This window comes from Eurosta solidaginis, chromosome 3 (genome assembly GCF_040869045.1).
Source record: "Eurosta solidaginis isolate ZX-2024a chromosome 3, ASM4086904v1, whole genome shotgun sequence".
NCBI lineage: Eukaryota > Metazoa > Arthropoda > Insecta > Diptera > Tephritidae > Eurosta > Eurosta solidaginis.
This window is the reverse complement of record NC_090321.1, coordinates 247,619,852-247,642,827: the sequence shown is the minus strand read 5'-3', so window position 1 is coordinate 247,642,827 and position 22,976 is coordinate 247,619,852. Positions and strand designations below refer to the sequence as shown.

The window sequence follows — 22,976 nt, the reverse complement described above, 5'->3', positions numbered from 1 at the left end:
ATTTTCCAATGTGAATTCCAACTCATAATTTGCAGTATTTCGATGCATTTGGTTTAAAATATCATCTGCCATATAATCTTTGAAATTATTCCATAATTCCAATGGATTAGATGGGGAGCACTGCATAAATGCGTCCTAATGCATCTGTTGACAACACATTAGGATGACCTTGAACTGGTTTTCCTTGTTTTGCCTTTGAAATGTTTTCCTGGATTAATCCCATGTGAAATATTGTGGCGCTTCTGCGTATAGCAATGTTCCTGCAAAATCGTCCGATTGATATAAATGAAAAAAGGCAGTCAAAGTTGTAGACGGTGCACTTGTTGCTCTAAGCGCTGCATTTTCAGGAGTAAAATAAATTTTGGACTACACCGAATGCAACCATATCGCTTCCTTTATATTTGCAAATTAATTTAATTGATTGAATTACAGTATTCCACGTTAATATGCGCTTTGAATGTTTTGGACAACAATGGACATGGAAAATGGAACAATCCAACGATTGTCAACTTCAACATTTTGATTTCCCATTTTAATTGTCGTTGATTTACCATTGCCATCAGTGGATCGACGACGATATGTCAGGTATCCATCGTCACCTGCTTCGAACATTTTCCATCAATCATGCACGGAGAGTTCACATTCAATGCACCGCAAGGTCCATGTATCATATTTTTGTGACGACTTCGAACAAATCGGGATCAATCGTTTGATCCGGTATTTCAGCTGATATCACACTATCAATTTGATCCGGTGTAATTTTATCAACCAACCAAATCAAAATGTGTGTGTGCGGTAATCCCCGCTTTTGCCATTCAATGGAATACTTATAACAACGTGATTTTAGTTTTAGTTTGAAAATACGTGCAGTTATGTCGTGTCGATCAATAGGGGATTGGCCAGGAAGCACTTGGTCTTTAATTTCACTCCATTGTGGATTGCATGTAAAAGTAATGAACAGATCGGGCCGTCCATAAGCGCTAACATACGCCATGGCATCCTGTGCATATTCATGCACATGTCGCGGGCTACCAGTATATGTTGCTGGTAATATGATCATTCTACCGATGTCATTCACATTTCCATCGTTATTCACTGCATCCCGTAAGTGAATGTATTCCTCGGACCGTAACTTAGTCTGGTTGAATTTGATATAGTTTAAGCGCTCGATCTCAATTTTTGCATACATATCCACGACAAATTGCACAATCTTCTGCATTTCAGAATGTGAGATTCTTCATTTTAAGGAATCATTAATCGATATGAATAATAATTCATAGCGCTAACTTTTTTATTCGTTTCTGCGCCTGGATTAAAAAAATAACATTTGTGAGATTATTATTATCATATGTGAATATTTTTGATGTGTAAACATCTTTGCTCACGGTATGGGGGAATTTTTAATGTAAGATGTAAGTGTAAGGTGTAAGATGTAAGATATAAGATGTAAGATGTAAGGTATGGGCGGGTATGGGTATCTATATGGAGGATGGTATGGATATGGGATTCTTCATTTTCACGAATCATTAAGCGGTATGAATAATAATTCGTAGCGCTAACCTTTTTGTTCGCTTCTGCGCCTGAATTAAAAAAAATCACATTTATGAGATTATTATTATCATATGTGAATATTGATACCCATAATGTAAAAACACATCCTAAGGTTATTCTGATCCACGTTTTGGGCAATATCTCGAGACCCTAGTCACCCAGATGTATGAAAATTGCCCTCTGCCAAAGAACTCATCAACAGCTTTCATTTGATATCCATATTGTATAAACACATTCAAGGGGTATCTGGGTCCACGTTTTGGCCTATATCTCGAGACCTTAGTCACCCAGGGGTACGAAAAGTATCCAATATTAAAGTACTCATCAGAAGCTTCCATTTGATACCCATATTATACAAACACATCGTAGGGCTATCCGGATCCACATTTTGACCTATATCTCAAGACCCTAGAAATAAAAAAAAATTTTTTTGCTAAAAACCTTCCCCTATTTGATCCCTATAATATGAAAAAAGAACGAATAAAATTGGCCTCGTATCGGCCCCAAAACATGAACAGTAACGAACATCATTTCATTTATATATATATAGATTTTTAATGGATTGTAAGCATAAACAAATGATATAAGATCCCGCATTCCGGAATTGTCGTGTTTGTAATCGAATTTGAAAAAAAAAGTTTGATGACGTAGCGCTTTTGAAGTTTTTCGATTTATTACATTTCTCTCATATTTCGCTATCAGTGTTCGGAGTATTTAAAACTGTTACCTGAGTAAATGACTACGCCAGAGTAGAAATAAAATTTTCGGAGTATATTTTTTCTTCCTTTTTGGCTCGGCAATCGCTTCGATTGTGTTTTTGCCATGTAATGTTTCTCAGCAAAAAAGTTATCTGTCTTATCAGATGCACATGGAGTCGGCCTAAAACGTGTAGGATGACCAATTAATGCTCCCATTAGCACACCACATTCTGGAAGAAAAGTGGCCTTTATCTCCGCGGATATTTATGGCGAAAAATATCATTACTATTATTTTCTGTTTACCATACATATTTCGTGCTCTTTTAATGACAGAAGGTTTCAAGACCGGTGCAGATGCCTATAGGAACGATAATGACGACCTGGTAACTGACGTACAGAGTGTGGGGAAGACAAACCCGATACCCCGATTGCCGATGATGAAAAACACGCTCCGGCATCCAACTATGGCGAAGTGAGAATGGCAATATCACGGCTAAAAAATTTCAAGGTGCCAAGTAATGACAGGATACCCGCCGGGCTGCTGAAACATGGAGGCGAAGAGTTGGTATAAGAGACGGAGGCAAAAAAAAGTAGGTCTTGCAGTAAATGTGGACAAGACGAAGTACTTGCTGTCATCGTGGCCTTTATAGTCACGTCACTGTTGACTGATATAAATTCGAGGCTGGGAAGGATTTCGTCTATTTGGGATGCAGCATTAAAAGCAAAAACCATGTCAGCCTAGAAATCAAAAGGATAATAACTCTTGCCAACAAGTGCTTCTTTAAGCAATTGAAAAGTAAAGTCCTGTCTCGACGAACAAAATTCTCGCTCTACAAGTCACTCATCGTAACTGTCCTGACTTCAAGAAGTTCAGTATGTTGAATTTTGGTAGGATGTACAGATCGCGTCCGCACACATCTGTTGCTTACATTTGACTCCTTCTATTCGGATTCCATACGAACAAAGTACAAAAACTGTGAGTAAAATGTGAACAAACTTGTCTTAAGACACGAACATTGAATTTACGTCACTTCATCCAATCGTCACTTGTAAACAATCAGCTTTTCATACGTATGCAATGAAAACTTTAACCAACACTAATTATTATGCTATAGACGCATATAAACCTTTAAGATAAAAAATGTAGTAGGAGGTATATTTAAGATTGGAATAAAATCTAAACACTGCGTCAGCAATAAAACATGTTGTCAAAAGCCTGACGTCACGCTAGGAAAATTTACTTCCAGCCAACTATGATTTCTTTGCTCTCTCATTTTTTAATGCGGTATCTGTTTATTGGTTCATGCATGGTATAAAAAAGAAAGTAGTTCCACTAAAAATTTTTTGACGTATTTGGGGATTTTTGAAGTTTCACAAAGTTTGTTGTTTTGCTAGAAGCGTTGCTATACCGTTACTGTTTAAGGCGAAATTGTGGTTTTTCGGGATGGAAAACGCAATGGTCATCTGAGACAATAATAATATGCTTTAGCACGATTTATGTGCCTCTACATTGGACATTTCTCAAGGCATGTTAGTAAAAGTGTACCTCCAAAGTCTGCTGTGAGTGAGAGGTGTTTAATTTGTTACGTTTGTGGGACGCCACATCCATGTTAATGCTAAAAGGGCACATAATGTGTATAGGCGGGGCTTGCTCCAATGTGACTCCTGGTACAACGGGCAAAATAACTCTCTAGTGGTAACCTGCAGAGCTAGGGGGTATGTGGACTTGTAGCCAATTTATCACCATTCAACTTCATAAAAATTGCTTTTGAGTATGCTAAATTCTTTAGAAATTGCGGTTTCAGTTTTTAAGGACTTCCTTTGGGAAATTAATTGACAAACGTGTATGCTTTGTCAACATGTTCTGAGCAAACGTACGGACACTTAAGAAGGCTATATTCCCTTGCTTTGTATACTTCGATCAATCTTTATGTAGAAATTAAACAAAAGTGGGGATAGGACATCACCCTGTGGCACCCCCTGTTTAATTCTTCTTGGTTTTGATGTTTCATTTCTAAATTGCACCGATGGATGCCGACCACCCAGATAATTTGCGGTCCACATTTTAAGACATGGGGGAAGGGTAGACCCTTCCAGGTCTTGCAGTAACGTGCCAGGGTTGACCGTATCTGAAGCTTTTGATAGGTCTAGCGCAACGCGTACTGTTCTATGGTGGTTTTGATTTAAACCTTAATTTATCTGGGTGCTGATGGCATTTAGCGTGGTGGTGGTGCTATGGAGTTTTCTGAAGCCATGCTGATGACAGGCTAGCTGCAAATTTGCTTTGAAGTAGGGGAGCAAAATGGCTTCAAGAGTCTTGGCTACTGGCGATAGGAAAGATATCCGGCGATATGACTCTCCTATGTTAGCTGGTTTCCTAGGCTTTAGTAGCGGGTCCACCTTGTCCAAGTTCCATTTTTCGGGTACGACAAAAGTGGAAAGAGACAGGTTGAAGACATGTGCTAAATATTTGAAATCCTCTTTATCTAGGCTTTTAAGCATCGGCACGGCTATGCCGTCTGGGCCCACTGCTTTGGATGGTTTAGCATGACCGATGCCATCCTCAACCTCTTTGGCGGTGATGGTAATTGGTGACGCGCTGAATTTATGTTTATGTGCGTGTCTGTTGGCCCTCCGTCTATCTTTGTCGACCTTAGAATGCATTATTTTTCGCATCTGACAGCACTTTATCACCAAAGGCGATAGAAACTTTGTCATTGTGCCTAGACGAATTCGATAGGGACTTTACGGTGGACCAAAGTTTACCTACACCGGCAGAGAGGTTACAACCGCTTAGGTGCTTCTCCCACTTCGCCCGCTTGTGTTCATCCACAAGCAATCTGATGCGTTAGTATATATCACTTATTTGGGGGTCGCCGGGATCGAGCTGTCTTATAAGGTCACGTTTTCTCGCTAAACTTGCGGCCTCCGCCGGGAAGTGGGGCCGAATTTCGGGAATTCTACAGGAGGGAATGAAACGAGCCGAGGCGGATTCAATGACCTTGCGTAAAGCACGCTCCCCTTGGCGGGCATCAGCCGGGATAGGGAGGGCAGCAAAGCGGTTGTCTGTAAAGGATTTGTATTCGTTCCACTTTCCTTTTTTAAAGTTAATGAAAGTCCGTTTTTCTGTGACGATGAAGTCGGCGGAACGCTCGAGCGAAATAAGTATAGGCAGGTGGTCGGATGCCAATGTTACCATCGGCTGACAGTTGACGCAGTTTACGAGTCCTGCGCTCACGATTGAAATATCCGGCGAACTGTGACAGCTTCCTACCATACGTGTGGGGACGTCTCCGTTTATTGTGCAGAACGTTTGGTGTTTCTCAATTCGTTCTCTAATGGAATTATAGCCTAGTAATCAAACCTAGATTTCGTTTGCAGATGCACTAGAGAACTAAATTCGAACTCTAATGCAAAATCACAATATTTCTCTAACGTTAGATACTGTTTGCTGGGATGGTGGTAGCGTGCTCCGCCAAACACACTGCAGATCGTTAAAGTCCCGCGCAAGGCAAAATCAACAACTAAGAAAAACGTCGTTTCTATTAAAAACAAGTTCTTTCAAGCGGGGTCGCCCCTTGGGTGTAGTCGACATTAAACATGTAAACCCCGCTCCTCCAATTTGTAGGAAAAACTAAAAATAAGCACAATGTCAATTGAAAGTGAAGTTAAGCCTTACATCTCCTCGGAGGAAACATGCACAAAGTATTTTTTTTAATATCGGTTCCTCTTTCTGAGGGTTTTCAAAACAGTTCGATCAGTGCGACTTCCACGGAAACCTTTTGCAAAGTAAAATGCCATTTTGATAAAATATCAGCTCTTTAAAGCCCTGGAAAACTTGCCATATTCATAACGCTCAATTCATAAACATATTTTTACTTAACCATAGATATATGTATACGGGAACCGGTTATTGGTGCCTTAACCTAAAACATGTCATAACTTCATGAAATATGTAGTAAATTTAAACAATTTCAATACGATCAAGTAAGGAAGGCTAAGTTCGGGTGTAACCGAACATTACATACTCAGCTGAGAGCTTTGGAGACAAAATAAGGGAAAATAACCATTTAGGAAAATGAACCTAGGGTAACCCTGGAATGTGTTTGTACGATATGGGTATCAAATGAAAGGTGTTAATGAGTATTTTAAAAGGGAGTAGCCCAAAGTTGTATATATGAAGACGTTTTCGAGATATCGATGAAAATGTGGACCAGGGTGGCCCAGAACATCATCTGTCGGGTACCGCTAATTTATTTATATATGTAATACCACGAACAGTATTCCTGCCAAGGTTCCAAGGGCTTTTGATTTCGCCCTGCAGAACTTTTTCATTTTCTTCTACTTAATATTGTAGGTGTCACACCTATTCTACAAAGTTTTTTCTAAAGTTATATTTTGCAATTGTTTTTTTTTTTATCGGCCTATTGATAAATGATTCAAGGTTCGATTCGAGCTCAAGGCCAGAACAATAATTTTTTTCTAATGATAATTTTTGCTATTTTTTAATTTTTCTAAATTTGAAAAATTGTAATTTATTTTTGGAATAGAAAGTAGAAAATTTTTCAGACAACCTGCCATAGCTGCGCAGATAGATCAATTTCGAAGGGTGCTAAGCCTTCATCATCAGTACGCTTTAGGCCCGATGGAATTTCATTGATCTCTGGGATTTCAACAAAGACTGCAAAGATATGTAGGAAATGTCGATACAAAAACACACTTGAGCGATTTTCCGAGATTCTACTTCGTTTGCAAGATACAGTGTTAAAAAAAAAAAATAAGGAATATTTTAATGAAAAGTTAATAACTCACAGGCTTTTTGCAATAAATCTATAAAATTTTGTTTGAGACTAAGCAAATGTTTTGTCTACAAAAAGAATATACAAGCGAGTTATTAACTTTTTTTTTAATGGAACAAATGTTTTCTTGCCAACGAAGAGGAGTCTCGAAAAGTGTAATTTTGTATCGAAATTACCTATAAATTTTTGCTTCGTTGTTGAAATTCTAGAGATCAGTTAAAAAAACATGTGCGGTTTTGACGCGGCTTTACCCACCTCTAAATAAAAATGCAATGATAGAAATCTCTCATCAAGTAAATCAAATGAAAATATGATCAAGAATATTTTTTTGTATTACGCCATAATAAAAAACATAGCAAAACTTTTTCAGGCATTGTTTGACAGTCCCAAAGGAGGAGCGACCAAGCACGTTCATTGATGCATTAAATAATTGTTCCGTGTCTTTTTTCCCTACGGTACATCGATATATAAAAATTGCTGCGACGCTTCCAGTTTCCGTTGCTCCTAGTGAACGCTCTTTGTCTTCCCTTCGATGGTTCAAAACGTATCTAAGAAATAACATTGGCCAGGAGAGGATGAATGGGCTGGCTCTACTCAACATCCACTCTTACTATTGAAGTAACTCATGAAGAAATCCTAAACAAAATGGCAAAACAAACAAAAAAAATAAATATTGTTTTGTAGAAAGACAGAAAAATTTCAAGTAAAAGTATAAATATGTAATATGTAAAAATATAAATATGTGTATATTTACAGGTAATTATTATTTACTGACACTTTGGCCAAACCCTTCCCCCCCACAATTTTTTTCTGGCTACGCGCCTGCTTAGCACCCTTCGGAATGGATCTACGTGCGCAGCTATGGCAGGTTGTGTGAAAAATGTTCTACTTACTATTCCAAAAACAAAATACAATTTTTCAAATTTAGAAAAATTAAAAAACAACAATAATTATCATTAGAAAAATATTACTGTTCTGGCCTTGAGCTCGAATCGAACCTTGAATCGTTATAGTTTGCGTCAAAAAACCAAACCAATCACCATTTTTCATCCGTTTTTTCGTATTTGGTATAGAATTATGGCATTTTTTTCATTTTTCGAAAATTTCATAGTCGGATTTCGGCCATTTTTTATTTTATTTTTTTTTTTTTAAGTGAGAGATAAGTACGTGAACTAAGTTTAGTAAAGATATATCGATTTTAGCTCAAGTTATCGTGTTAACGGCCGAGCGTGGCTTCAACCGATTTCTCCCATTTTCACAGAAAACGGTTATCGACATAGAATCTAAGCCCCTACCAAATTTCACAAGGATTGGTAAATTTTTGTTCGACGTATGGCATTAAAAGTATTCTAGGCAAATTAAATGAAAAAGGGCGGAGCCACGCCCATTTTGAAATTTTCTTTTATTTTTGTATTTTGTTGCACCATATCATTACTGGAGTTGAATATTGACATAATTTATTTATATTGTAAAGATATACAAATTTTTGTTAAAATTTGACTTTAAACATTTTTTTTTAAAGTGGGCGTGTTCGTCATCATCATTTGCTAATTTGTATTAAGCATACATATAGTAATAGGAGTAACGTTCCTGCCAAATTTCATCATGATATCTTCAACGACTGCCAAATTAAAGCTTACAAAACTTTTAAATTACCTTCTTTTAAAAGAGGGCGGTGCCGCGCCCATTGTCCAAAATTTTACTAATCTTCTATTCTGCTTCGTAAGGTCAACCCCCACCTACCAAGTTTCATCGCTTTATCCGTCTTTGGTAATGAATTATCGCAATTTTTCGGTTTTTCGAAATTTTCGATATAGATAAAGTGGGCGTGGTTATAGTCCTATTTCGTTCATTCTAAATAGATGAGATGAGTGCACAGGAACCTACATACCAAATCTCATTAAGATACCTCAAAAGTTACTCAAGTTATCGTGTTTACGGACAGACGGACGGACATGGCTAAATGATCTCGATTAGTTTATGCCGTTACGGGGTACCGTTATGCGAACAAACTTAATATACTCTGTAAGCTCTTCTCAGCTGAGTATAAAAATATATGAACAAATTCGCCAACGCAAAAATTTATAGATTATGGGTATGGGGGAAAACCATATAACCGATTACGTTGACTTCCATAGAGTTGGTTGGATCACATGTTTTACACGGAGTTTGTCTTGGCCTCAAAATATTTATTCCGCAATTTTCGTTTTATGTAATGATCTATTCATACATAAGGGAACTTTGCAGTCCTGATCGAAGTTTGGTGTCACAACTTAAGCCATTTAATTGCGTACCACTTTCATTGCATACAATCAAAAATATTTATTTATTCGCAACTATTATAATTTATTTGTACAAGATACAAGAAAAAACATCGTCATTTCGACTGCGGAATGTCACCATATCTCAACTACTGTTTCGAAAACGATCTATCTCAAAGAGTTTAGAAATTCGGTGTTCAGTCGAGTAAGGGTGATATTCCAGTCAACAGTCAGTTTATAACAACACTCTTCAATATAATATATGTAACCGTAAAAAAGCTTGAACTTGTGTATTTGTTACATCTGTAAATAAACCCGGAATACTGAAGCTCTCACAACCACCTTTTACCACCGCACAAAGCCGTTTATTCACAAGGGCCCCTGCTCCAGAATCTCCAAAGCACGCATCACTTCCGCTACTTCCAGCACAAATGATTGTGTTTGCTAGATTAATCGGTGTCCGTAGATTTGCATAACGATTTTGGCATTGACGCTTTTCTATTATAGGCATTTTAGTAGATAGGAGAAGAGGACAAGGAGTCGTATCACTTGCAGTTACCGAACCCCATCCACTAACTTGCATTTCCATGCCCCGTACTAATCTTGAATTGCAAAGCTGTACTGATCGTACTGCCGCATTCCTATCAAATTTATTCACTATAACCACAGCTATATCCATATATGTTGATTCTGGATTAAAATCAGGATCATAATTAATACTTTGCACATTGCGTTGCTGCCCGCTTCTTGTGTTTAAATGACGAATATCGGCTACACCAGCTAGAACGACGAAACTGTTCTTTGGTTCATTGAATACGCAATGCGCGGCTGTAACAACCGATTTCATAGTGACTAAGGAACCAACACAACGATACTGGGAACGAAGAAATATTGATACCGAATGTGGGCTCTGCTCTATTTCTATGGAGTGGCCATTTATAATGCGAACTTGCGCATTCGTGTAGGACACAAGGCAGCTAAGAACGACACACAGGATCGCGAAAATAATGCGTGAATTCATTTTAGTTAAAGAACTTTTGCACCACTTTTTAAGTATAAAGTACACCCAGATTAATTTTGTGGGCCCTATTTATACCTACAAAAAAAAGTAAGCAAATATTTTTCAATCATAAAAGTAATAAAAATAAATCTAAATTAAAGCTATACGATAAAAAATCTTGTTTGTTCGCACTCGGTACATTTCAAATAAATACATACATAAATACAAGGCGCGATAACCGAAGAGATTTTAGGCCGAGCTTATCTTCCAATTTGTGTCGTGCTTCTTTTAAATTTTCCTACAAATTGGCGGGACGAGACCTACATGTTTTTACGCCGACTCCGAACGGCATCTGCAAGGCAGATGAGTTTTCACTTTCTAATTGAAAAAACTTTTTTCTTAATTTTTAGTGTTACTCTGCCCGGAAGTTGAACCCAGGACCCACGGGTTATTTGTTTAAATTTTTGTGTGAAAGTGCCTGCTAAAATTAAAATTTTATTTACAGCAGATACAAAGAGCTTATTAGGAATTATATTGACATTTCCGTATACATTTTTCGTTAAAAGAGCCTAATTAACCTATTTAATTTATAACTGTAATGGAAATTTTTAATTAGTTAAACAAACAGATTTGTCATCGTACACCTAATAGAGATATACGCCGCCGATTTGGGTCGTTTTTCGCACGCCGCCGCCGAATGTCAAAAATATCGCCGCGGCGGCGGCGGCGGCGGTGTCCGGCGCGTTACTATATTTTCTACTCGTTTAAGACTGTTTAGGCCATTTATTGTTCATGTCGAAAATTTGTCGGATATGGTCGAAAATGGTATTAAGGGAGGCGCATCACTGCCAGTTATAAGAAACTAATTGCGAAATTTAACTCCTTCTAACTGCTCAAAAGTTATTTAAAAAAACAGGCGCTTTCGATGTCAGCTTAATACCGCCTTTGCATCACCCAATTCACCAAGTTATTAAAACAAAACACCAAAATAAAAGTTATATAATAAATTTATGTTGCTTAGTTTATATTTTTTTTTTTTTTTCAAAAAATTAGTAATGAATAATGAATTCAAATAAAATGACGTAAGGCGAACGTGTGTTCAAATTGTTCTCAGGTTGTTAAAAAAAGCAAATTACCCACAAAAGGTGCCAATTTTTTAAAGAATTTTATATTGCGACTGGCTCAAAGAATAAGCTAAATCAGTGAGGCAAAATCCCTATCCAAGACTAGTTCCTTGGAGTGAATCACATTGATTATGGCCTATCAATCAAGTTTAAATATGACCTACACGTTACGCCTCCTTTTACAAATGTGAATACGTAGGCACATACATATATTTACCAGGTCAGGCTTTGTTCTTCGCAATACACTCAAAGGGGTGAAAAAAAGCTTTCCCAAGACAGTCGAACTAATGACCGTGTGTGCTACTACCCTAACGTAGTGGACAGTTGAACTAATCTGAAAACTGAAGCTACGCGGTCATCCATAATGAGCTCTTATAATCATAAGGCCGGAAAACAGCAGTAAACATCTTTCAACTTAAAATCGGTCGATTTTCATTCTAAAATATCGTTTTGATTTAACGAAGACTATTGAAATCTATGTTGTAAACACAAACGTCTGCAAACTTTGGTCTACATTTTAGAAATTTTATCCAGGGTCCTTGTAAAATTTTAATTATATAGATGCGCCGAGGATTATATGATTTTCACCCATGAGTTACGCAATGACATCTACTTAGACTGCTTATGATTTCGAGGGCGGCATCCATGGCCGAATAGTCACTCCCTAACGTTTCAAGGTGTTTCTCTGTTGTAGCTAGGCAGCATAGCGGGACAAAAACATCCGTTATAAAGACTTCGGAGCTACACCTAGAGCTTCTAGGAAGGTGACGAAATATGAGTTCGAAGTCGCAGTCCTATAGCTTCTGTGCTGGCATATGGTGTGAGGGCAGGAGGCGTGGAAGCGACTGGTGGTCGGGATTGCTACTGTTCGCACATCGGGAATTGTAGCTCTTAAACGCAGCCGAAAAAACTGGAGGCGCCATGTGCCACGAGAGTCCTGAGTATTAGACCATTAATAGCAACCGTAAGTCGCCTTTGTGCGTGACCGCCAAGGACCCACAAATGATTTAAAGAAATTGTGTTTGCGACGCTTATTAGGAGTTAACCCCGGGTGAAACTACGTTTTGCACCAGTGTGACCATTTTATGTATCTCCATTTGTCTTCAGCAGACGCAGCAGTACCAATTCCAAAGACCGGGGATAGTTTCGAAGCCTCTCTGGAGTAAGTAAGCGAGGGACAATCCGTCCGCAAAGAGCTACTCCTGAAAATTTTTGAACGATCTGCGAGATTTTGGGGCAAAAACCTAGGATCTTTCCGAAATGGCCAAAACGTTAATTTCCTTAAATACATACAAACAAGACCTTTCCTAAGTATTTTTTTTTAAATAGAAAAATCAAGAAAAGTAAGAACACCGGCGTACGTCGGCGCGCCGCTCACGCCGCCGCCGCCGAGAAAGTGATCGGCGTAAACCTCTAACACCTAAGCCAGACTTTTATTCTTCACACGTAAGCAAAATATATTGTGACAAATATTTGCATCACTAAGCTGTTAGTAAATAATCACACAACATAAAAACATGAAGCGGCCACTATTATGTACATGTACACATTAAAGCTAGCAACACTTATTTAGAAGGCGACGAGGAACTATCTCACAGACACAGATGTGGTCATTAGCCGAAGTAGTTTCTCACACATACACACGCATATGTATATAAACTACAAATATGCATTTACTCATATAACTAATTACCAATCAGGAGATACAAGAGTTCTAGAAGACCTTTGGAGAAATATGCGAACGAAGCAACGGAGAGTATAAAGGCAACGCAAGCTGAACAACCAGTAATAACTTTGATTTAAACACGCTATCAGTTGCGAAGTGAAGTATAATTATACTACTTCCAATGTAGTCTAATAAATACCATTTTGCAATACAGAATATTGAAGTCATTTATTCAACAGTTTAGCGATTAGAACGTTAGAAGAAGGTTTCAAATTTCCCCAAATTCGTTAAAATATGAAATAAGCACAAAATACTTCATCAGAAGATAAACATTGGCATTTTTGCAATAGGCAAAGACATTTTTTCCACAATTTAGTATATGAATTTTTATACTCAGCTGAGCAGAGCTCACAGAGTATATTAACTTTGTTCGCATAACGGTAATCCATAATGGCATAAACTAATCGAGATAGATATAGAGTTCTATATATCAAAATGATCTGGGCGAAAAAAGAAATTCATTTAGCCATGTCCGTCCGTCCGTCCGTCCGTCCGTAAACACGATAACTTGAGTAAATTTTGAGGTATCTTAATGAAATTTGGTACGTAGGTTCCTGGGTGCTCATCTCAGATTGCTATTTAAAATTAACGAAATCGGACAACAACCACGCCCACTTTTTCGATATCGAAAAATTCGAAAAACCGAAAAAGTGCGATAATTCATTACCAAAGACGGATAAAGCTGTGAAACTTGGTAGGTGCGTTCACCTTATGATAAATGATGATGATTAAAATAGAAAATTAGTAAAATTTTGGACAATGGGCGTGGCACCGCCCACTTTTAAAAGAAGGTAATTTAAAAGTTTTGTAAGCTGTAATTTGGCAGTTGTTGATGATATCATGATGAAATTTGACAGGCACGTTACTGCTATTACTATATGTACGCTAAATAAAAATTAGCAACATCGGATGATGAACACGCCCACTTTTAAAAAAAAATTTTTTTTAAGTCAAATTATAACAAAAAATTTAATATCTTTACAGTATATAAGTAAATTTAGTCAACATTCAACTCCAGTAATGATATGGTGCAATAAAATACAAAATAAAAGAAAATTTCAAAATGGGCGTGGCTCCGCCCTTTTTCATTTTATTCGCCTAGAATACTTTTAATGCCATAAGTCGAACAAAAATTTACCAATCCTTGTGAAATTTGGTAGGGACATAGATTCTATGACGATAACTTTTGTCTGTGAAAATGGGCGCAATCGGTTGAAGCCACGCCCAGTTTTTATACACAGTCGACCTTCTGTCCTACCACTCGGCCGTTAACACGATAAATTGAGCAAAAATCGATATATCTTTACTAAACTTAGTTCACGCACCTATTTGAACTCACTTTATCTTGGTATAAAAAATGGCCGAAATCCGACTATGACCACGCGCACTTTTCCGATATCGAAAATTACGAAAAATGAAAAAATATCCATAATTCTATACCAAATATGAAAAAAGAGATGAAACATGATAATTGGATTCGTTTGTTGACGCATAATATAACCTTAGAAAAAACTTTGTGAAATGGGTGTGACAGCTACCATATTTAGTAGAAGAAAATGAAAAAGTTCTGCAGGGCGAAATCAAAAGACCTTGGAATCTTGGCCGGAATACTGTTCGTGGTATTACATATATAAATAAATTAGCGGTACCCGACAGATGATGTTCTGGGCCACCCTGGTCCACATTTTCATCGATATCTCGAAAACGCCCTCACATATACAACTAAGGGCCACTCCCTTTTAAAACCCTCATTAATACCATTAATTTGATACCCATATCGTACAAACGCATTCTGGGGTCATCCCTGGTCCACCTTTATGGCGACATCCCGAAATGGCGTACACCTATAGAACTATGGCCCACTCCCTTTTAAAATACTCTTTAATACCTTCCATTTGGTAACCATGCCATACAAACACATTCCAGGGTTACCCTAGGTTCATTTTGCTAAATGGTGATTTTCCCTTATTTTGTCTCCAAAGCTCTCAGCTGAGTATGTAATGTTCTGTTACACCCGAAGTTAGCCTTCCTTACTTGTTTTCTTTTGTTTTTAAAAAAAAATTTGTTTTAAGAAAAAATTTCTATGACGAAAAATCATTTCCAGTTTGAAAAAAAACTGTATTTGAGTGTAGAATTTGATATCTGTGTCACAGATTTACAGAGCTTCGATGGCATTTGAGGGAAGAACAACCCGCCGCCCTGGATCCACCACTGGGTGGCTGTGATGCTATCCAAGGATACTGGGATAGCCAAACGGCTATTGAAGCACTAAGCTCTAATGTAGTGTGGTTTGTATGAGCTTAGCTTCGGTTGCTATTGCATCGACCTATTTTGAGGCCTACCACAGAATATCCTATGTTCGTTGGTTTTCCAGGCTCTAATAGCGGAATCACACTGGCCATTTTCCATTTTTTGGGGATGAAGAAGGTGTATAGGGACAACTTGAAGACATGCGCTAGATAACTAAATCCCTCTATGCCTAGGTATTTAAGCATCATCATGCCTATGCCGTCTGGGCCCACTGCGTTAACTTGAACGATGACATCTCCAACCTCTTTGGCGGTTTTTGTAACTGGGGACGCGCTTTATTTATGCTTGTGTGCGTGTCTGTTGGACCACCGTCTAACTTTGTCAACCGTATGCATTACATATTGTCGGCAAAAAGCGCTCGCGCATTTTTTCGCATCAGACAACACCTTGTCGCCAAAGGTGATGGAGATGTGGTCATTGTGCTTAATCGGATTCGATAGGGCATTTACAGTGGACAAACGCTTACCCACACCGGCAGAGAGGTTACAATTCTTTAAATGCTGCTCCCATTTCGCCCGCTTGTGGTCATCCATGCGGAATGCTTCCGGAGGGAATAAAACGAGCCGAGGCAGATTCGCGCTCACGATGGATGGATCTGGCGAACGTCTCACACCTGCTGTCCGCCTGTAGATTAGAATGCCATAGATCGTGGTGGGCATTAAAATCGCCAAAAGTAATGCGATTATCGCCAGTGAGTAGTACGCTGATGTCAGGGCAGTATCCATTGGGGCAACAGATGTTGATGATTTCTAAGTTTACATCGCCTGACCGGACAGATATGCCTTTACATTCCCGGACACTGTCCCTGCGGCCGATGTCGGGATCAAATAGGTTATATTGCACTGAGTAGTGGGTGATAACGATCTTTTCGGTGGACGTTATATCCAGAGCAGGTCTGCAGACCAAACTCACAGCAAGATCTGACATTTTATTTCTGAAATTTAAAGACTTTAAAGCGCTATTTCCATTTACAGGAAATTTGTAATTTTTTTGCATGGAAATGAAATCTCAATGGAATGAAATCTCAACAAAATGTTTGTTGACTCTGTGTTTGCTTTCATTTTTCCTTGAAAATTTCAATTGAATTTAAATTAAATTTTAAGTACCTGCACTTACACACACAAATGTACAAAATATCTACATTTTGAACTTAAAACGAAATTTTTGAATTCCTGCGGGAAATTTAAAGAAAAATGCCATTGTTCGAGCTGTGTTCTTTGATGTGGCAATTCAAGTTGAATGGAGTGAGCACAGAAAAGGACGAGGAGATTTCCTTTTCATTATTGTGGTTTCCGTGTCATTTAAGTGGTGTATAATTGTATTACAATTTTTTTCAAACACTATAGGGATGTATGTAGGTATATCGCTTACGGGCAAAATGGTTAGGACTGTGGATACTAGTTCCCGGCTGGGCCGGGATCAAGCAGAATAAGCAGTACCTACTTTGTGAATTCCGAGCGCAAAATCAACAAGCAAGGATGGCTAAGTTCGGGTGTAACCGAACATTACATACTCAGTTGAGAGCTATGGAGACAAAATAAGGTGCAATCACCATGTAGGAAAATGAACCTAGGGTAACCCTGGAATGTGTTTGTATAACATGGGTATAAAATGGAAGGTATTAAAGAGTATTTTAGTATGTAATGACTAGTTTGTCAATTCGTATGTTGCTGATGCAGAGACTGGCAATTGATATTTCGTAGGACATCGCGGTAGTAAAAATATCAGTTACTAATATGGAAAAATTACAGAACTCATACCAACTTTAATTAAGATACCTCAAAATTTACTCAAGTTATCGTGTTTACGGACAGACGGACGGACGAACGGGCATGGCTAAATGAATTTCTTTTTCGCCCAGATCATTTTGATATATAGAAGTCTATATCTATCTCGATTAGTTTATGCAGTTACGGATTACCGTTATGCGAACAAAATTAATATACTCCGTGAGCTCTGCTCAGCTGAGTATAAAAATAAATTGTAGAAAGAACATTCATTGCAGTCATTCCAATGAAGTTCCTACATAATGCTATTGTAACGAATTTTAGTGGTATTCCTCTTATTTCAAACCTTCTACTAACGTTCGTATCACTAAACTGTTGAATAAATAACTCTAATATTTAATAAAGAAAAATGACCTTTATTAAAGTACTGCACAATAATACTGATACTTCACAACCAATAGCTTGCTTAAATCAAACTGATTACTGATTACTCAGCTTTAACTCCTTTTATACTCTGTGATGTATTATTCGCATACTTCTAGGCGTTTCTATCTTCTAGAATTTAATACTTGTTTACCAGCTATAAACTCATCAGCTTTAACTACAGATGCACTTCTCGCATAGCCATATGCGCGTGTATATGTGAGTGATACTTCCACCGATTATTGCCTACTTTTGGGAGTATCTCAGATATATGCATGTGTTTGTGCGTTTCTCTCCGCTGCTTGTGTAGACATAATGATTAATTTGTTTACGTACATACAAGTGTGGCAGCTTGCTTTATTGTTGTTGTGGCTTTATTTACTTAGTATCAGATTAGTGATGTGAGTATCACTTAGTGTCACTAATATTCGTCACACTATAATATATCTGTACGTCTTATAAAGTAGAGTCGTTTAATTTCGACTTAATGTAAACACCGCATAGAAAGTTTCCATTTGAAAATGAATTTTTGCATTTCAACACTTAGCTGTGTGAAATTGGGATATAATATGATAGAATTTATAATAGAGGCGTGGCAAATTGCTAAAATATGATAGAAAATCTATTGAAATATTTACAGTTGTTCTGCTTTAAAAAAATGCTCGATTCCTTTTTAATTTATCCAAAATTGTTTATACATGTTATTTAAAAAAGAGGCGTTTGTGCGTGTGTTCGCTGGCAACCATTCTTTCAAATAACATTCCTTCAGCGAGAATATTTCACCACATAGGTTTTAGAATTTGACCAAATGGTGAAAAAGGCCATCTAGCGTACTTGCGTATGTAATTATGTGTGTAGATATTTTCATTTCATGTCGTTATGGTTTCGGCGTCACATATATATTTATGCAGCAAAACCGATTAAAGCCGCATACATTTTTTGAATCATGCTCTTCTTTTAAAACTTTCATATGACTGGTAAATACAAAACTAAATACAATATCCACGCACTATGCAGATTTAACTAAAATTCCCAACATAGCTGAATAGACACCCTGAGGGTGTTTTGTTAAGTTTAAGCATAACAACTGGCGAACCAATTCCATTCGCTTCGACAAAACTGTAAAATCTAGGCAAATGATATCTTTATCCTTCTGTGGAAGCAAAGACGACTAATACAAAAAAGAACACAAATGAAAAATAAAGAAAACAAAATAAAACGAAGAAAAATGGAGACCCGAAGATATGTGTAAAAAAGAAGACCACATAGAAAAGAGGAAATAAAGAGGAAGGTGAAGATCAACTAAACTAAGAAAACGAAGACAATGAAGAATCAGAGTGGAATGCAGACGATTGGGCTGTGATCTAAAACCACGATGAATGATATAAAATAATTCCAATACTTTTAGTTTTAGGTTTTAAGCCCGGGGCAAACTCCTGTAAGAATGAAAACGGCCACCTTGTGATGTCCAGAAACTACTTGGATTATGGAGGGAACACTTCTCTGCTCTCCTAAATGGAGACAGCGATTTACCCCACAGGGATGACGATCCCGATCCCGCAATCGATGATTATGGAATAAATTTCCCCCCACTCGATTATGATGAAGTTAGAATAGCAATAACTAGATTGAAAAACAACAAGGCCGCGTGCGCTGATGGATTGCCTCCGGAGCTATTCAAATACGCCGGCGAGGAGTTGGTAAGGCGCATGCATCAAAAATATGAGCCGACGAGTGCATGCCCGACGATTGGAATCTAAGTGTTCTTTGCCCAGACCACAAGAAGCGGGATACTGCAAACTGCACCAACTAGATCAGCCTTCTTAATATCGCATATACGGTCTGTCAAGTGTATTATGCGAAAGATTGAAGCCCACCGTGAATCGGCTGATTGGACCTTATCAGTGCGGTTTTAGACCTAGTAAATCTACCATCGACCAGATTTTCACAATGCGCCAAATCTTGGAAAAGCCCGCGAAAAAAGAATCGTCGATTATAAAGCCGCCTTCAACAGCACGAAAAGGAGATACCTATATGCCGCTATGTCTGAATTTGGTTTCCCCGCTAAACTTATATGGCTGTGCAAAATTACTTTGAGCAACACCATCAGCTCAGTTAGAATTGGGAAGGACCTCTCCGAGCCGTTCGAAACTAAACGAGGTATCAGACAGGAAAAAGAAGCAGTAAAGATGGGTTTGATGGTGAATGAGGAAAAAACGAAGTACCTGCTGTCATCGAGCAAAGAGTCAACGCATAAGCGCCTTGGCAACCACGTTACCGTTGGCAGTAGAGCTTACGATCACTTCTCGAACACAAGCGAGCTTTTCGAGACCCGAGAAATAGAGAACTCGACTTCTCGCGAGCTTCTCGTGTCTCGAAGTACTCGTAAATCTCGCGAGCTTCTCGACATTCTTACTTAATCGCTTTATGGACAGTATTTATACACATGGTTCTTTTTACTTGTGACTTTTTTGTTGATTATATTGCTTCAATGACATTTAACTCAAAACATATTTATTATACATATACTTTTGTTCGCAATATTTTATTTTTCAACGGGACATCAAGAACATGGCTTCTCGCGAGATTCTCGAATCTCGAATTACTCGTAATACTCGCGATCTTCTCGACTTTCAATTCAGTCAACGCATTGGCAATATTCTATAGATTTCAGGGTTTTTTACTTTTGGTTTTGCGGACATTTTGGTTTGTGCTCCAGAACAAATCGTAAGCTCTATATGAAAAGCCAATGAATCGATTAAGTGAATGTCGAGAAGCACGCGAGCCTTACGAGTAATTCGGAATTCGAGAATCTAAGGAGAAGGCGAGACTCGCGAGAAATCTCTTCTCGAACATGTTCGAGAAATCGTAAGCTCTAGTTGGCAGTAACAACATCAATTAAGTAAGTATGTAATACTTTTAGTTATCCCCACTTTGAGACCGATGAATTGCAGCTCGCACTTTATTAACTTTTGCAGATGTATGGCGATTTGAAATCATTATTCTACACTGTTACTGAGGTCGTATGCAGAGTATCAACAATTAGCATAACGGGAGCCCTATAAACTACACAGACAGCAGCATTGCATGTCATTTTAACTATGCTGCCTGCATACCAGGCAAAAAATATCGCGTTAGAAACTGCAACAAGGGCCGTATGGCTATAGCAGTATTGCGCCATATAATGTAGGGCAACGGAATATATGGTACTGCGCATGACCTTCAAAAGAGTACTGAGAGTCACAATTGAGCCAGCGCGTTGGTCCCAGGCAGAACATACTATACACATGTATACGGATCTTTCCAAATTAATGGAAGAGGTCGGGTCTGCTGTTTACTGTGTCGATCCAGAAATAAGTAGATCACACAGGCTGTCAAATTACTGTAGCGTCTTTCAGGCGGAAATTATAGCCGTGAAAAAAGCAGCAGGAATTCTGGAGGAAGCGTGCTAGAGCCGTATTCGCATCAATATACATATGTATATATTGATAATCAGGCAGCGATTAAGGTAATATTCCAATACAGTACTTCGTCAAGAAGTCTTCCGGAATGCAAAGAAACATTGGAAAAACTTCGCTCTGGCCGGACCATACATCTGTACTGGGTTCCCGGTCACATAGAGGAAGAGGGTTACGAAAAAGCCGATTAGTTGGCAAAGGAGGGTGCAACACTCGCTGAATTGATGATAGACGTTCCAATCTGTTTGGGAGAAATCGAAAAGAGACAGGAGTTGCATAGGATTCATCAAGCAGGAAAGGCTTGGACAAAAGCGCGGGTCTGCAAACTTTTTTAGATCATGTGCAAAGTCTACGAAACTAGACTCACAAAGTGACTCATATCTCTGAGGAGACAGAACACTTAAGGCTCACGATGGGCATACTAACTGGACACTGCCTTCTGGCGTCATATGCTTATAAGGCCTCGTCACTAACAGCAAGTGCAGGAAGTGTGAGCTGCAGGAAGAACGGTTGAGCACGTTCGGTGTTTGTATCCTACGCTCGCCAGGTCAAGGCCAGATCTCGAGGCAACACATAAGCTAAGTTCTAGAAAACCTCTAGTATTTGCCAAGGGGACGGAGTTATTCCAAACGTAATTCTTGGCATCCGATTGGGGTTCTGCCGTTTGGGCGTCAAACAAATTATGGTAACATTATGGGCACATTCGGTATATATAAGGTATTTATTGACCGGCCAGTTCAACGTAACCTTAGTATATTTACAATGGACTAGAACGTACTTATTATTTCAAATCGTTAGCTCATGCCAATTAAAGCTTCTTAATATTAGAAATAAAATAAACTGCCTCTATTAGAATCAATTTTAAAGGTGGGAAAGATTTTATACTTTTCGATGAGCAAATATCATGGTGGCAGTCAAACGCCAAGATAAAAGAAACAATTTTTCATGTTGCTCAAAGAAAATCAGTTTATTTCCCTTTAGTTCATGTCTGCGTTTACAATAGAATGACTAATCTTAGCGGATATGACCTTTATGAAAATATTATGAAATAATTAATTGCATTTCATTCTCTACTCGTCGCCGTCATGTCGCCTGTAAACGGCAGAAAGTGCTAAAATAAAATTTAGTGGAATGTTACTACTTAGTCAGCGCTTTCGAACTCAACGATAGATGAAAATAAATGATAAGCGTATTAGCATTTAGGTTAATACATTTGAATTTCTTAAAGCACAGCTTTTAGAACAAATACACGGTACAAGGGCAACCATTTGAGTCTAAGGGGTAAATTATGTATAACGCAACTAGTCGTTTTTTCGCATGTGAAATAAAATTCCTATTATATAAGAGCATCTATTCACTTCATTGAGTGACAGTAAACCTGAATGTCCTTGTGCAATTTTTGGTATTCTATAGTGGTGACTGTGAATGTCAGCTCACTTTTCCTTTCTCTCGGTTACTCTATTCAAATTACTAGCAATCGCTTCCTAATAAAAGTATACGAAATATGTATGAAGGCGAACTCCAAAAATCGTATTGTAGCGAATTTTAACTTCACCAAGCGGTTATTAAATAAATGCATAACAACAAAAACAGCTACATAAACATTATTAATCATCATTTACACACATCTATAGAAGGCGGCGAAGAGATTACTCACGCACACACATGATCATCAGCAGAAGTAGTTACTCATCACTTATTATATAGAAATAGTTACTCACTCATACACACGCATATGGCTATAAGAGAAACATAAACTACAAATAGGTATACATGTATATATGTAGCTAATAACCAAGCAAGGGATACAATTGCTCTGGGATAGAGTTTCGCGAAATGACTAGACCTTAGGAGAAATGGATGAACGAGAAAACTAAGAGTATAAAAGCAGCGCAAGCT

The 22,976-nt window shown here is 38.1% G+C and overlaps 1 protein-coding gene across 2 annotated transcripts in view; it reads right to left on the bottom strand.

The window, feature by feature from the left end:
• The window catches only part of LOC137245334 (zinc finger HIT domain-containing protein 1), a 216,615-nt gene that overhangs the window by 101,986 nt on the left and 91,653 nt on the right, over positions 1-22,976 (bottom strand). The window contains exon 2 of one of the 2 annotated variants that reach the window (XM_067775833.1): positions 7,634-7,684. The exons of the other annotated variant lie outside the window; for it this stretch is intronic. The gene's annotated coding sequence lies outside the window, so the exon portion shown is untranslated. Of the gene's footprint in view, positions 1-7,633; positions 7,685-22,976 lie in introns of those variants that run through there. 2 annotated transcript variants of the gene reach the window in all.